General features: G+C 44.8%; 4 non-coding genes across 4 annotated transcripts; 3 read left to right on the plus strand and 1 right to left on the minus strand.

Annotated features, from left to right (window-relative positions):
* The first annotated feature begins 5092 nt into the window (after positions 1-5092).
* trnak-uuu lies at positions 5093-5165 on the plus strand. Its single transcript has one exon. It is a non-coding gene; the product is annotated as a tRNA-Lys (tRNA).
* Positions 5166-9040: 3875 nt separating this feature from the next.
* trnak-uuu lies at positions 9041-9113 on the plus strand. Its single transcript has one exon. It is a non-coding gene; the product is annotated as a tRNA-Lys (tRNA).
* A 3983-nt stretch (positions 9114-13096) lies between these two features.
* Positions 13097-13169, plus strand: trnak-uuu. The gene has a single exon. It is a non-coding gene; the product is annotated as a tRNA-Lys (tRNA).
* Positions 13170-16375: 3206 nt separating this feature from the next.
* On the minus strand, positions 16376-16448 carry trnav-uac. The gene has a single exon. It is a non-coding gene; the product is annotated as a tRNA-Val (tRNA).
* Between the last annotated feature and the right edge of the window lie 206 nt (positions 16449-16654).

Below are 16654 nucleotides of genomic sequence, written 5' to 3' on the forward strand. Positions count from 1 at the left end.
CAAATTCCTTGTCTCTGTAACTCTTTTGAGTACAAACACGCTTCCATCTGTTTCAGATGAAGTTACATTGTTTCATAGTTTGCCATTGTGAGATTTGAACTCCTGATCTTGGGGTTACAAACCCAGTACCATAACCACTTGGCTATTTAGGCCAAGCCTCCTTGTCCCTGTAGATGCCTCTGGCAGCCAGTGATATTGGCGGGGCGGCTGCCCAGGACACCCAGGTTTCTGCTTGAAATCCGGCTCCGATCAGCTCGTGATCCGGTCTAGATAGGTTATGTCATCGCTTCCTATTGATTCTGACACTGTTAATGTTGCTTCCTGTAAAATGACCACTTAGTTGGCGTCAATGTCAGTGCAAATAAATTAAACTTTGTGTGGAATGGCGACTTCTGGACTCGGGATTTTGCTCAGTCTTCACTTGTTTTTTGAGTTACGTTGATTTTCTGATTGAGGGCGAGACGGTTACCAACACCCTAGAGTTATTCTAATAATTCTGAGGTTTGAGTTCACTTCTCTAAAAGAGTGTAATATATAGGTATATAAGTGTGTGTGTATATATATATATATATATTATATATAGATTCATACATATATATTCATAGGCACGTACATAAATATATGGTATAAATACTCTGATTTTTTTTGCGAAATTCCATTCATACTCAAAATAAATCACTGCCATTTGAGAGGGTTTCCTTGTTTGCACCTAGAAAGTACGGAGGGTCAGAGGTGTACATGTCCACAGATCCATGAAGGCAGCAGCACAGGTGGATAAGCTGGTTAACAAAGCAAATGGGATATTTGCCTTTATGAGCCGAGGTGTAGGGTACAAGAACAAGGAGGTTATGTTGGATTGTATAGAACCTTGGTGAAGCCACAACTGGAGTGCTGTGTGCAGTTCTGGTCGCCACATTATAGGAAGGATGTGATTGCACTGGAGGGGGTAAAGAGGAGATTCACCAGGATGTTGCTTGGGCTGGAGAGCTTCAGCTATGAAGAGAGACTGGATAGGCTGGGGTTGTTTCCCTTAGAGCAGAGAAGGCTGTGAGGGGACCTGATAGATGTATACAAAATTATGAGGGGCAGAGATAGGGTAGATAGGAAGAAATTTTTCCCCTTAGCGCAGGTGTCAATGACCAGGGGGCATAGATTTAAGGTAAGGGAGAGGAGGTTTATGGGAGATTTGAGGAACTTTTTTCACCCAGAGTTTGGGGGGTACCTGGAACTCACTGCCTGAGGGGGTGGTAGAGGCAGGAACCCTCACAACATTTAATAAGTATTTAGATGAGCTCTTGAAGTGCCGTAGCACACAGGGCTATGGGCCAAGTGCTGGGAGATAGGATTAGAATAGATACGCGCTTGATGGCCAGCAGGGACACGATGGACCGAAGGGTCTGTGTCTATGCTGTATAACCTTATGACTCTATGACTGTTTCTCTTCACAGTTTTGACGACAATTCTGCCTTCTTTCACAGCCTCCCAATGCATCTGCTCTTCAGGACATCAGCTCTTAAATGCCCGTACCCCAGGAACCAGCCTGTCTCAATGTGCCACCTCCTGCACCAGTCTAGTCCGCTCCTCATTGGAACAGCAGGAGAGTCAGTGGGACCAAATCTGCCGTCATGGTGAAGGAGTCCAGTCCATGACTGAGGTTGCTTTTGCCATTCAAGAACGCACGTTGCTGACTGAACTAAATCAAACTGCTTAACAGAATAAAGAGACGTAAGGGAACTGGTCATCTGAACCTAAAAGAACAAGAGGAGGCCATTCCTCCCTTCATTATTGTGCTGGCTCTTTGAAATGTCTCTACAATTGGTTGGTGTTCTGAAGATATTTTCCCAATGCCTGTCAAGTATTTACTCAATGCACATTTGAAAGTTATTATCAACCCTTCTTCCGCCAATATTTCAAGCCCTATATAGACATTTTCCCACTTTCCCTTTCACTCTTATCCTAAGTGCACACCCCTTCCCTCTCCCCTTTCATTCTTGTCTCTTCCACCTTGCCATCTTCTCTAATCAGTGATATGTTTCCAATAATATCTTTCTGTGCTCGTTCATTTTCTCCCATCTTTCAGTAACATGCCTCTCTTCCAGCCTCTGCCCAAAGCCGGTGGCAAGCACTGCACCCACTTGTCTTCACCTCTCCTCAATGTTACCCACCCCCTTTCTCAGACTCACAGACCCATCCTCCTCATGGCCTTTCATTAATCCTGGTGTTCGAATTCCCCACGCGTTGCACTTTTAAAATGAGATTTGTTAGAAAAATACATCAAAACTCCGAGGAAGGCTTTTGGCAGAAACTGCTTCGTGCCAACCACGCCCAGGATACATGAGAACAGGGGAAAACCCCTTGCTCACCCCCTCTCCCCCGCAGAATCTCACCCCTTCCCCCGTCTACCCCCATTTTCTCTATCAAATCCACACTGCGCCTGTGTTTCAAACTCCACGCTTCACTGTAAATGGTTCTCCGACGTGGTGAGGCCGTGGGGGTTGCGATCTGTTAATGAAGATCATATTCCTACTGACCTCCCTTTTGCCCTATGAGTTGACCGAGTCTCCCTGGAACCCAGCAGCTTGGCTTCCTTTCTCTTTTTGTGATTAAAATCACCACGTCCATCCACAAACACGTCAATTCTTCACAAAAATGAACCGCCACCTGTGCCACTTCTCCCTTGACTTGTTTCCTTCCATTTGGTTCCTCAATGCGCATGTCCCAACCTCGCCGTGGGAGATATTTAGAGTTCACGGTTTAAAAGCGTCCGTCAATGCAACTGAGACCTGGAAAGCCAATGTCCGCCGGGCCGTTATCCCTATATCCCACCGAGGGCTTCACACTGAATCGCCAGTGTTCTGAGCACCAGACAGTCTGGCGTAGTCTCTTCCATTCACAAATCAGTGAAAACGAGGTCCAGACAAAAAGGGAAAAAAAAACAAACCGCAGGAAAGTGTGAGTTACCTTTCAGCCCATGTGCCTAAATGCTACTGATGGGTTTAACGCTGTCCCTGACCGACACCCCAAGGAACACATTGGGCTGCGAGAGCGAGCTCCCACACGGAAGGATTGAATTATTAATATTATTAAACACGCTGCTCAGGGAAGGGGACAAAGTCCAGCCTTTTAATGCACACCTTGCCCAGTCCAGTCTGTTTATTACCCAGCAAGTTACAGTTCTCACAATTTATTAAGTTACTCGGAATTCGCTTCCATCCTTTCAGGGCGAAGGGAACACACTTTCTCACAATCATCTAGCAACAAGAAAATAACATCGATTTCCCCCTCACTCACCTTAATGTCTTTCCGTGATTCACGTTGTCTTCAATATTCTAAAGGCACAAAGCAGAAACGAGAGAGAAACAGCTGTTCACATCTCCCGCTGCTGTGACAGGATCCAGTCGTTGTTTGGGTGCAAGACGAGATGAAGGGAGGCAGTCGGGCTGCGTGGGAAGGGAATGACCTGTAGAGGGCGGATTGTGACTGGAGAATGTGAGGAGGGCGGGTGGTTCTGTTGTGAGACCGTGGAGAGCACAGAGGCGGGGGAGAGAATCTGAGGGAGCCCCGGGTAGCATAGGCGGTGCAGTGCCTGACAAAGGCTGCGATTGAGGCAAGCCAGGCTGAAATAGTCCACCATTAACAAACCGTTGAAACACCAGAGACACCTCGATCAGAGCATCATTCCTGCTTCTACACTCAACAGAATGGGAGCCACAATGTTCACATTTTACTCTATTTAGACACAAGGGAGCGCGGAAGCTCCCTGGTTCCTCTGTTCCTGCTGACTCTCGGAAGTAGATATAATCCTGGTGGGAGCCCTGACTGGTGCCTGTCAGAATAACAGGGGCAGGTGTAGCAGGTAGTGAATTTCCCGGCTGCCCAAATGTTCAGTGAGTCCACAGTTCATTTCCTACTTGACTCAACCCTTCCTGAATCGTCCTCATATCCTTTGATTCTCAATAAACCGAGAGAAATTATTGGTCTCGATCGCGAATAAACTGAGCACCGTCCTCCCGTGTCCAGAATTCAAAAGATTCAGAGGCATCTGTGCGTTCGGACAGCCGCCTCAAATGAAAATTCTCATTCACATTTTCATGGAACACTCCTCCTCCCCTCTTCTCCCTCTCACCTCTTCCTCCTCTCTGCTCCCTGTCTCCCCTCCCCCTTGCCTCCTTCAAGATCCCCCTCACATCTCCCCCTCCCCACCACCTCTGACCTTCCCCCTCCCCTTCAAACTATCTCTTACCCCTACCCCCATTCTCACCACCCACACCTCTCCAACTGTCCCGCCTCCCCTTTCCAGATCCCCTTCAACTTATCTCCCGTTGATGGGCTTCAAAATCCCAGCAAAGTGGAGAGTATCAGCAGCTGAGGTGCACATTTCCACGCGATACAAACCTTCTATACTGTGTGGTCAGCGCAGGGTATGTAAAAACTCAAAATGATCCATGATAAATTTCAGTGCTAAATGTACCTGGCGGGACTGCAGCGGTTCAAGAAGGCGGCTCACCTCTTCATTCTTGTTGAATTTCACTCGCCACTTATGTGGCCAAAACGCAGCATTGGTTCTACTAGGGATCGAACCCAGGACCTTCTGCGGGTAAAACAAACATGATAACCACTACACTATGGAACAAGGCGCTACGGTGATGTTGGCTCGGAGAATGGAGTTTATCAATGTGTTCCGTCGGCTGCACCTTTTCTTCAGTGTTAGTATTTGGAAGAATTTCTCAAGCGGCCAACTTCTTGCTTGTTTGCGGAAGTGTTTGCATTTACCTTCAAACTGGCGGTTCGTTCAATATTATCCATTTTCGCTTTCAATCGGGGAGCCCCCAAAACCCTCCAAAAAAAACAGGCAAAATGAGACAGTGCGGCTCGGGGGCTGGCGGGAAGTGTAAAGCTGAGAATGTGTGGAGAGTAATTATGAAGCAAGTCTGTGTGGGGGGAGAGGGGGTGGGCGGAGGATAGCCACAAAGGATGTGTGGCAGAAATCCGCTGAACAGACTTTGGAAACATCAGCAGGAAATGTACAATTTGGATGATGCAATGTTCACTGTCAGCCACTAAAAGTCGCTGTACGCGGAAAGTACTCGAGGCCCGGATAGCTCAGTCGGTAGAGCATCAGACTTTTAATCTGAGGATCCAGGGTTCAAGCTCCTGTTCGGGCGATGCTTTAAATCCGATGTTTCGGTTCTCATGCGAAACATTCTATCCCGGCTAATTCACTTTCTGCTGAAGGGTCATGGGGACTCGAAGCTTCAACTCTTTCCTTCTCTGCCGATGCTGCCAGACCTGTTGATTTTTTCCAGGTAATTCTGTTTTTGTGTTGGATTTCCAGCATCCGCAGTTTTTTGTTTTTAATTCACTTTCATCTCTTTAAGATATTTTAAAGATTTGCTGCTGCTTCTATGTGAAAGGAAAAGCGTTTCCTGTTGCGATATTTTAAGCTATTTTTAACTGTTTTTTTCGAAATTGTCTCTCCTTATCTTCATCTAGCCGCAGGTGACACGGCTATGCGAAGCTGATCATCCCTGCTCCCCAAATAAAGCTCATTAGCCTCTTTTAATTCCATCCACGAAACTTAATTTTCAAATATGCTTTCTTTAATAACATTTTCTCAATTTATTTTGAAGCTTTGCAGGCAGCTTGATGTTTTGAAGCGGTTGTTCATAATGGCTTTGCTTTAAAGTGTCAATCGAGTGTAGTTTTCGTTGACAAATTTTTCATTCAGTGGCAGTTGTTTTGCACCATCTACAAGATGCATTGCAGCAACTCCGAAGTTCCGGGGCAACTTCCAAACTCGCAAACTCCACAAGAACAGTGGATGCATTGGAACATCAGCACCTGCAATTTCTCCTCCAAACCACAGGCCGTCCTGGTTTGGAACTCTATTGCCCTTTCTTCACTGTTATTGGATTCAAGCCCATGTTCAGTGTAAATCCTTGGAACTCCCTTCCTAACAGCCCTGTGGATGTAACTAAACCACGTGGGCTGCAGCGGTTCAAGGGGGTAGCTCAGCACCACCTTTTCAAGTGTATTGGGGATGAGCAACACATGCTGGTCAAGTCAGCAATGCCCAGTCACTATTCTGAATGACAACTTTCCTTTCCACCCACTGACATTGCTTGTGTAAATGCACCTCAGCCGTGTGAATGTCAGCTTTTTAAGCTGGGGCTGCAAGGTAAAATTCCTTGTCTGCTGCCCATATCTTTCTAGCGGGGAGTCAGAGCGAGGCTGAGAGAGAATTTAAGGGGGATCTAGACAAGTATACGAAGCAGAAAGGGAGAGGGTTAGGGCAGTAGTTTCAGGTGAGAAAAGATGGGCGGAGACACCAGTGAAGCATGAACGCTGGTTGCACAAAATGGTACAACATCCAGGCCAAAGCAGCCCGCTTTGTTTTTTTTTGTGAAAGATGTGCAAAAGTTCCCACAGCGCCATTGTAAGGAGGAACAGGGGTGTAATACCTGGGGTTCTATGTACACCCTTTGAGTAACACAGCAAAAACAGACGACCAGGCCATGATCATATTGTTGTTTTTTTGGGAGCTTGCTGTCTACAAATTGGTTGCTGAGAGTCCTATATTACCACATTAAGCACCCTGTGCACTTCAATTTAATTTAATTGACTGAAAAGAGCTTTGGAATACCCTAGTGTTATGAAAGGTGTTATAAAAATGCAAGGCTTTCCTTCATATTTAACACAGCATTGGTGAAAAGCTTGCCCAAAGACATAGGTTGAAATTAACATTTGAAAAACCGGAAGAGATGTGGAGAGGTTTTGGGAGGTCATTCCGGGGTTTTGGCCCCAGGCCAGTGATAGCCATCAGTGTTGGAGCGATTAAAATCTGGGCTACTCAAGCGTTCAGAATTCGATGAGTGCAGATCTGTTGGAGTATTCGGGTCTTGGGGACATTGTGGTAAATTACTGCCATCGGGAGGTGTGATTTCTTTAAATAACTGGTTTCTAAAAGGAATTTTAAAATCTGTGCATGCTTTAAGGGGGAACCAACGCAGGTCATCGAGTTTTTATGGGACATGGGCAGCGGAGTTTTGATTGACCTCAAGTTTATGGAGGGCAGAATATGGACGGTCGGCGAGCAGTCTATTGGGATAGTCAAGTCTAGAGGTAGCAAAATCATTGCTGAAACTTCCGGCAGCAGATCAATTGAAGCAGGTGAGGTGTCGGGCCACTGTTAAATACCAAAGGACAATAAACATTCAATATTCCTGTCTTATCACTGTCCTTACTTGGGCTATTATCCTTTCTGTCCTTTCATGGCCTTATTCCAATCAGCGGTCTCCATTTTATGTCTGCACTTCTGAAGCATTTTAATATTTCCTTTTGTGTTCCTAGATAATGCGAATGGGTTTGTTCTCGTGGGTTTAGAAGGTGCTGTCTAAGGAGGCTTGGTGAGTTTCTGCAAGGTATTTTGTAGATGGTAGACACTGTGCGCCCGTGGTGGAGGGAGTGAATGTTTGTGACTGGGATGCCAATCAAGCGGGCTGCTTTGGCCTGGATGTTGTACCATATTGTGCAACCAGCGTTCATGCTTCACTGGTGTCTCCGCCCATCTTTTCTCACCTGAAACTACTACCCTAACCCTCTCCCTTTCTGCTTCGTATACTTGTCTAGATCCCCCTTAAATTGATCTATTCTCTCTCAGCCTCGCTCTGACTCCCCGCTAGAAAGATATGGGCAGCACACAAGGAATTTTACCTTGCAGCCCCAGCTTAAAAAGCTGACATTCACACGGCTGAGGTGCATTTACACAAACATATTCTCATTATCTAGGAACACAAAAGGAAATATTAAAAGGTTTTAGATGCGCAGCCATAAAATGGAAGTTGGTGATTGGAACAAGACGACTTCAGAATGGGAATGATAATACCCGAAGTAGCCAGAGAGATATGGCAGGAATATTAAATAATTATTTTTGATTTGCATTTATCAGTGAGGTAAAGCAGACCGACATGATATTGAATGTTGAGACAAGCAATGAGATTAGCGATTAATAATGAAAAGGACTGGTATTGACTAGTTTAAACAAACTCAAAGAGGATTAAGCCCCCGTCCCAGATGTATTCCATTCAGACGTTTTAAAAAAATCCACAGAAGAGATAGCACAAGCCTGCCACTCATATTTTACAATTCATTAGACGAAGGTATACTGCCAGACAACTGGCGGATGCAAGTATAATTCCTATATTTAAGAAGCTTGATAGATCATGTACAGAGAATTATAGACCAGCCAGTGGAACATCAATGGTACGAGAAATAATGGAATGCTTCCTGAAGAAGAAGGTGGAAGAATATCAAGTATGTTCGGCGCCCGAAGGAGAATGGGACGGCGTTTTGGTGAATATACAGCACCCTCATTAAATGTTGTATTATGGGAAAGAGATTTTCATTTAGCAGGCTGGCTGTGAGGAACACATGAAGAGGGCTCAGTGAGGACCAGCTGTTCTGCACAATCGTTTTCGCTGAATGTCAGTTGCCATTTATGTGACCAAAGAGCAGTTTTGACCCTACGGGGGATTGAACCCATGCTCTTCTGTGTGCAAAGCAGACGTGATAACCACTACACCAAGAAACCGGCGCGGAGCGAACATCGGCCCTGAGAATGCAGTTTATCACTGTGTTCCGTCTGCTTTCTTTAGTGTAACTCTTTGGAAGGATTTCCTAAGCGGCCACTTCCTTGCTTGTTTGCGGAAATGTTTCCAATTGCCTTCAAAGTGGCGGTTCGCTTAATATTATCCATTTTTACTTTCAATCAAGGAGTCCCCAAAACCGTCCAAAAGAAACAGGCAAAATGAGACAGTGCGGGTCGGGGGCTGGCGGAAAATGTAAAGCTGAGAATGTGTGGAGAGTAATTATGAAGCAAGTCTGTGTGGGGGGAGAGGGGTTCGGCGGAGGGTAGCGACAAAGAATTTGTGGCAGAAATCTGCTGAACAGATTTGGGAAACTTCAGTAGGAAATGTACAATTTGGACGATGCAATGTTCACTGTCAGCCAGTAAAGGTCGCTGTGCTCAGGTCGCACACAATCCTGGATAGCTCAGTCGGTAGAGCCTCAGACTTTTAATCTGAGGGTCCAGGGTTCAAGTCCCTGTTCGGGCGAAGCAATTAAATCTCAATTTTCTATTCTCAAGTCAAACATTGTATCCCGGCTAATTCACTTTCGTCTCTTTAAGATTTTTTAAAGATTTGCGAAATGCTGCTTCTATGTGAAAGGAAAAGTGTTTCTGCTGCGATATTTTAAGCTATTTTTAATGGCGTTTTTTTCGAAATTATCTCTCCTTATCTTCATCCAGCCGCAAGTGATACGGCTCTGCGAAGCTGATCATCCCTGCTCCCCAAATAAAGCTCATTAGCCTCTTTTAATTCCATCCACGAAACTTAATTTGCAAATATGATTTCTTTAGTAACATTTTCTCAATTTATTTTGAAGCTTTGCAGGCAGCTTGATGTTTTGAAGCGATTGTTCATAATGGCTTTGCTTTAAAGTGTCAATTGAGTGTAGTTTTCGTTGACAATTTTTTCATTCAGTGGCAGTTGTGGTGCACCATCTACAAGATGCATTGCAGCAACTCCGAAGTTCCGGGGCAACTTCCAAATTCGCAAACTCCACAAGAACAGTGGATGCATTGGAACATCAGCACCTGCAATTTCTCCTCCAAACCACAGGCCGTCCTGGTTTAGAACTCTATTGCCCTTTCTTCACTGTTATTGGATTCAAGCCCATGTTCAGTGTAAATCCTTGGAACTCCTTTCCTAACAGCCCTGTGGATGTAACTAAACCACGTGGGCTGCAGCGGTTCAAGGGGGTAACTCAGCACCAACTTCCCAAGGGTATTGGAGATCAGCAACACATGCTGGTCAAGTCAACAATGCCCACGTCACTATTCTGAATGACAACTTTCCTTTCCACCCACTGACATTGCTTAAAGATGTGGACTTGGGTTTTTTTGTGAAAGATGTGCAAAGGTTCCCACAGCGCCATTGTGAGGAGGAGCAGGGGAGTAATACCTGGGGTTCCATGTACACCCTTTGAGTAACACAGCAAAAACAGACGACCAGGCCAGGATCACATTGTTGTTTTTTGGGAGCTTGCTTTCTACAAATTGGTCGCAGAGAGTCCTATATTACCACATTAAGCACCCTGTGCACTTCAAATTAATTTAATTGACTGAAATGAGCTTTGGGATGCCCTAGTGTTGTGAAAGGTTCTCTACAAATGCAAGTCTTTCCTTCATATTTAACACAGCATTGGTGAAAAGCTTCCCAAAGACATAGGTTGAAATTACCTTTTGAAAAACCGAAAGAGATGTGGCGAGGTTTTGGGAGGTCATTTCATGGTTTTGGTCCCAGGCCAGTGATGGCCATCGCTGTTGGAGCGATTAAAATCTGGGCTGTTCAAGCGTTCAGAATTCGATGGTGAAGATCTCTTACAGCATTCGGGTGTTGATGACATTGTGGGAAATTACTGCCTTCGGGATTTATTTAAATAACTGGTTTCTAAAAGGAATTTTTAAATCTGTGCACTGCTTTAACGCGGAGCCAACATAGGTCATCGAGTACTTGGGACAAACTTTTATGGGACATGGACAGCGGAGTTTTGGGTGACCTCAAATTTATGGAGGGTAGAATATGGTCGGTTGCAGAGCAGTGTATTGGGATAGTCAAGTCTAGAGGTAGCAAAATCATTGCTGAGACTTCCAGCACCAAATCAGTTGAGGCAGGTGGGGTGTCGGGCCACTGGAAAATACCAAAGGACAATAAACATTCAATATTCATGTCATATCACGGTCCTTAATTGGGCTATTATCCTTTCTGTCCTTTCATGGCCTTATTCCAATCAGCAGTCTCCCTTTTATGTCTGCGCTTCTGAAACATTTTAATATTTCCTTTTGTGTTCCTAAATAATGCGAATGGGTTTGGAAGGTGCTGTCTAAGGAGGATTGGTGAGCTTCCGCAGTGCATTTTGTAGATGGTGGACACTGCTGCCACGGTGCGCCCGTGGTGGAGGGAGTCAATGTTTGTGATTGGGATGCCAGTCAAGCGGACTGCTTTGGGCTGGATGTTGTACCATTCTGTCCAACCAGCCTTTGCCAGCGTTCATGCTTCACACGAGTATCCGCCCATCTTTTCTCACCTGAAACTACTCCCCTAACCCTCTCCCCTTGAGATATTTATTGCAGACTGACTGTTTGCAGGAAGCCAGATGCCAATGCTAATACCAGCAAATCAGATAAGTTTATTTTAGTGGGTATCTTAAAATAGCAGAGGATGGTTTCGATCCATCGACCTCTGGGTTATGGGCCCAGCACGCTTCCGCTGCGCCACGCTGCTGCACGTTGCTCCTTTGCTGCTTCATGAACTTCTCAAGATACCCCTTAAATTGATCTATTCTCTCTCAGCCTCGCTCTGACTCCCCGCTAGAAAGACATGGGCAGCACACAAGGAATTTTACCTTGCAGCCCCAGCTTAAAAAGTTGATATTCGCACGGCTCAGGTGCGTTTACACAAACATATTATCATTATCTATAAAAGGAAATATTAAAAGGTTTTAGATGCGCAGTCATAAAAGGGAAGGCGGTGTTTGGAATAAGACCACTTCAGAATGGGAATGATAATACCCGAAGTAGCCAGAGAGACATGGCAGGAATGTTAAATAATTATTTTTGATTTGCATTTATCAGTGAGGTAAAACAGGCCGACATGATATTGAATGTTGAGAGAAGCAATGAGATAAGCGATTAAAAGTGAAAAGGACAGGTTTTGACTAGTTTAAGCAAACTCCCCGACCCAGATGTGTTCCATTCAGACGTTTTAAAATAATCTCGGGAAGAGATAGCACAAGCCTCCCATTCATATTTTACAATTGATTAGACGAAGGTATACTGCCAGACAACTGGCGGATGCAAATGTAATTCCTATATTTAAGAAGCTTGATAGATCATGTCCAGAAAATTATAGACCAGCAAGTTGAACGTGAGGGGTACGAGAAATAGTGGAATGCTTACTAACGAAGGAGACGGAAGAATATCAAACATATTCGGCACCCGAAGCAGACTGGGACCGCGTTAGGGTGAATATACTGCACCCTTATTAAATGCTGTATTTTTGGAAAGAGATTTTCATTTAGCAGGCTGGCTGTGAGGAACACATGAAGAGGGATCAGTGAGAACCAGCTGCTCTTCATAACCATACTTGCTGAATTTCAGTTGCCATATATGCGGCCAAAGGGCAGCTTTTGTTCTCCGGAGAATTGAACCAAGGTCCTTCTGCGTGTAAAGCAATCGTGATACCCACTACACAAACGAACCGGCGCGGCGCAAACGTCGGCCCTGAGAATGTAGTTTTTCAGTATGTTCCGTCTGCTTTCTTTAGTGTAACTATTTGGAAGGATTTCTTAAGCGGCTACCTCCTTGCTTGTTTGCGGAAATGATTCCATTTACCTTCAAAGTGGCGGTTCGCTCAATATTATCCATTTTTGCTTTCAATCAGGGAGCCCCCAAAACCCTCCAAATGAAACAGGCAAAATGAAACAGGCAAAATGGGACAGTGCGGGTCGGGGGCTGGCGGGAAGTGCAAAGCTGAGGATGTGTGGAGAGTAATTATGAAGCAAGTCTGTGTGGGGGGAGAGGGGATGGGCGGAGGGTAGCGACAAAGGATGTGTGGCAGAAATCCGCTGAACAGACTTGGGAGACTTCAGCAGGAAATGCACATTTTGGACGATGCAATGATCACTGTCAGCCACTAAAGGTCGCTGTACGCGCAGCTTATCACCAACTTTAACTTTAACACCTATGTGTTCTATTGTAGTATTGTTGTTGACATCTTTTGATGATCTGCTTCTATCACTGCTTGTTTGTCGCTACAACCACACCAACCCCCTCCACCTCTCTGTCTCTCTATCTCTCCGCCCCCCACACACACACCTTAAACCAGCTTATATTTCAGCTCTTTCCTGGACTCGAACTCAAGTTCTGTCGAAGGGTCATGAGGACTCGAAACGTCAACTCTTTTCTTCTCCGCCGATGCTGCCAGACCTGCTGAGTTTTTCCAGGTAATTCTGTTTTTGTTTCAGCTCCTTCGAAGCCCGGATAGCTCAGTCGGTAGAGCATCAGACTTTTAATCTGAGAGTCCAGGGTTCAAGTCCCTGTTCGGGCGACGCTTTTAAATCTCAATTATCGTTTCTCATACTAAACATTCTATCCCGGCTAATTCACTTTCTGCTGAAGAGTCATGAGGACTCGAAACGTCAACTCTTTTCTTCTCCGCCGATGCTGCCAGAACTGCTGAGTTTTTCCAGGTAATTCTGCTTTTGTTTTGGATTTCCAGCTTCCGCAGATATTTTAAAGATTTGCTGCTGCTTCTAGGTAAAAGGGAAAGCGTTTTCTGTTGCGATATGTTAAGCTATTTTTAATTGCGTTTTTTTCGAAATTATCTCTCCTTATCTTCATCTAGCCGCAGTTGACACGGCTCTGCGAAGCTGATCATCCCTGCTCCCCAAATAAAGCTCATTAACCTCTTTTAATTCCATCCATGAAACTTAATTTTAAAATATGATTTGTTTAGTAACATTTTCTCAATTTATTTTGAAGCTTTGCAGGCAGCTTGATGTTTTGAAGCGATTGTTCATAATGGCTTTGCTTTAAAGTGTCAATTAAGTGTAGTTTTCGTTGACAAATTTTTAATTCAGTGGCAGTTGTGGTGCACCATCTGCAAGATGCATTGCAGCAACTCCGAAGTTCCGTGGCAACGTCCAAACTCGCAAACTCCACAAGAACAGTGGATGCATTGGAACATCAGCACCTGCAATTTCTCCTCCAAACCAGAGGTCCTCCTGGTTTAGAACTCAATTGCCGTTTCTTCACTGTTATTGGATTCAAGCCCATGTTCAGTGTAATTCCTTGGAACTCCCTTCCTAATAGCCCTATAGATGTAACTAAACCACGTGGGCTGCAGCGGTTCAAGGGGGTAGCTCAGCACCAACTTCCCAAGGGTATTGGGGATCAGCAACACATGCTGGTCAAGTCAACAATGCCCACGTCACTATTCTGAATGACAACTTTACTTTCCACCCACTGACATTGCTTAAAGATGTGGACTTGTTTTTTCTTTGTGAAAGATGTGCAAAAGTTCCCACAGCGCCATTGTGAGGAGGAGCAGGGGAGTAATACCTGGGGTTCTATGTACACCCTTTGAGTAACACAGCAAAAACAGACGACCAGGCCATGATCATATTGTTGTTTTTTGGGAGCTTGCTGTCTACAAATTGGTCGCAGAGAGTCCTATATTACCACATTAAGCACCCTGTGCACTTCAAATTAATTTAATTGACTGAAAAGAGCTTTGGGATGCTCTACTGTTGTGAAAGGTGCTATACAAATGCCAGTCTTTCCTTCATATTTAACACAGCATTGGTGAAAAGCTTCCCAAAGACATAGGTTGAAATTACCATTTGAAAAACCGAAAGAGATGTGGAGACATTTTGGGAGGTCATTCCAGGGTTTTGGTCCCAGGCCAGTGATGGCCATCGCTGTTGGAGCGATTAAAATCTGGGTTGCTCAGGCATTCAAAATACGATGAGTGCAGATCTCTTGGAGTATTCGGGTGTTGGTGACCTTGTGGGCAATTGCTGGCTTCGAGAGGTGTGATTTATTTAAATAACTGGCTTCTAAAAGGAATTTTAAAATCTGTGCACTGCTTTAAAGGGGAACCAACATAGGTCATCGAGTACATGGAACAAGATTTTATGGGACATGGGCAGCGGAGTTTTGGGTGACCTCAAATTTATGGAGGGTAGAATATGGACGGTTGTAGAGCAGTGCATTGCGATAGTCAAGTCCAGAGGTGGCAAAATCATTGCTGAGGCTTCCAGCAGCAGATCAGTTGAAGCAGGTGTGGTGTCGGGCCACTGGTAAATACCAAAGGACAATAAAAGTTTAATATTCCTGTCGTATCACTGTCCTTTTACCTGGGCTATTATCCTTTCTGTCCTTTCATGGTCTTATTCCAATCACCCCTCTCCTTTTTATTTCCTTTTTTGTTCCTCGATAATGTGAATGAGTTTGTTCTCGCGGGTTTGGAAGTTGCTGCCTAAGGAGGCTTGGTGAGTTTCTGCAGTGCGTTTTGTAGATGGTACACACTGTGGGCCCGTGGTGCAGGGAGTGAATGTTTGTGACTGGAATGCCAATCAAGCAGGCGGCTTTGGCCTGGATGGTGTACCATTCTGTCCAACCCGCATTTGCCAGCGTTTATGCTTCACTCGAGACGCCTCCCATCTTTTCTCACGCGAAACTTCTACGCTAACCATCTCCCTTTCTGCTTCATATGCTTGTCCTCTTAAATTAATCTCTTCTCTCTCAGCCCCGCTAGAAAGACATGGGCAGCAGACAAGGAATTTTACCTTGCAGCCCCAGTATAAAAAGTTGATATTCGCACGGCTCGGGTGCGTTTACACAAACATATTCTCATTATCTAGGAACACAACATGAAATGTTAAAAGGTTTTAGATGCGCAGTCATAAAATGGAGGGTGGCGATTGGAATAAGACCACTTCAGAATGGGAATGATAATACCCGAAGTAGCCAGAGAGACATGGAAGGAATGTTAAATAATTATTTTTGATTTGCATTTGTCAGTGAGGTAAAACAGGCCGACATTGATATTGAATGTTGAGAGAAGCAATGAGATAAGCGATTAAAAATGAAAAGGACAGGTTTTGACTAGTTTAAACAAACTCCCCTACCCAGATGTGTTCCATTCAGACATTTTAAAATAATCTTGGGAAGAGATAGCACAATCCTCCCACTCATATTTCATTATTCATTAGACAAAGTTATAGGGCCAGACAACTTGGCGGATGCAAGTGTAATTCCTATATTTAAGGAGCTTGATAGAACATGTCCAGAGAATTATAGACCAGCCAGTTGAACATCAATGGTAAAAGAAATAATGGAGAAATAAAGAAGAAGGTGGAAGAATATCAAATATATTCGGCGTCCAAAGCAGAATGGGACCGCATTAGGGTGAGTGTACAGCACCCGTATTAAATGTTGTGTTTTGGGAAAGAGATTTTCATTTAGCAGGCTGGCTGTGAGGAACACATGAAGTGAGGCCCAGCTGCTCTTCACATTACAAAAACAGAATTACCTGGAAAAACTCAGCAGATCTGGCAGCATCGGTGGAGAAGAAAAGAGTTGAAGTTTCGAGTCCTCATGACCCTTCAAGATGCTGCCAGAACTGCTGAGTTTTCCCAGGTAATTCTGTTTTTGTTTTGGATTTCCGGCATCCGCAGGGTTTTTGTTTGCTCTTCACTCTTTCACTCTCCTTGAATTTCACTCGCCACTTATGTGGCCAAAAGGCAGCATTGGTTCCACTGGGGATCGAACCCAGGACCTTCTGCGTGTAAAGCAGACGTGATAACCACTACACTATGGAGCCCGGCGCTGCTGTGACTTTGGCCCGGAGGATGGAGTTTATCAATGTGTTTCGTCTGCTGCACCATTTTTTTTAGTGTTAGTATTTGGAAGGATTTCTTAAGCGGCCACCTCCTTGCTTGTTTGCGGAAGTGTTTGCATTTACCTTCAAACTGGCGGTTCGCTCAATACTATCCATTTTCGCTTTCAATCAGGGAGCCCCCAAAACCC

The sequence above is a fragment of the Carcharodon carcharias genome, chromosome 24, assembly GCF_017639515.1.
Source record: "Carcharodon carcharias isolate sCarCar2 chromosome 24, sCarCar2.pri, whole genome shotgun sequence".
Lineage (NCBI taxonomy): Eukaryota > Metazoa > Chordata > Chondrichthyes > Lamniformes > Lamnidae > Carcharodon > Carcharodon carcharias.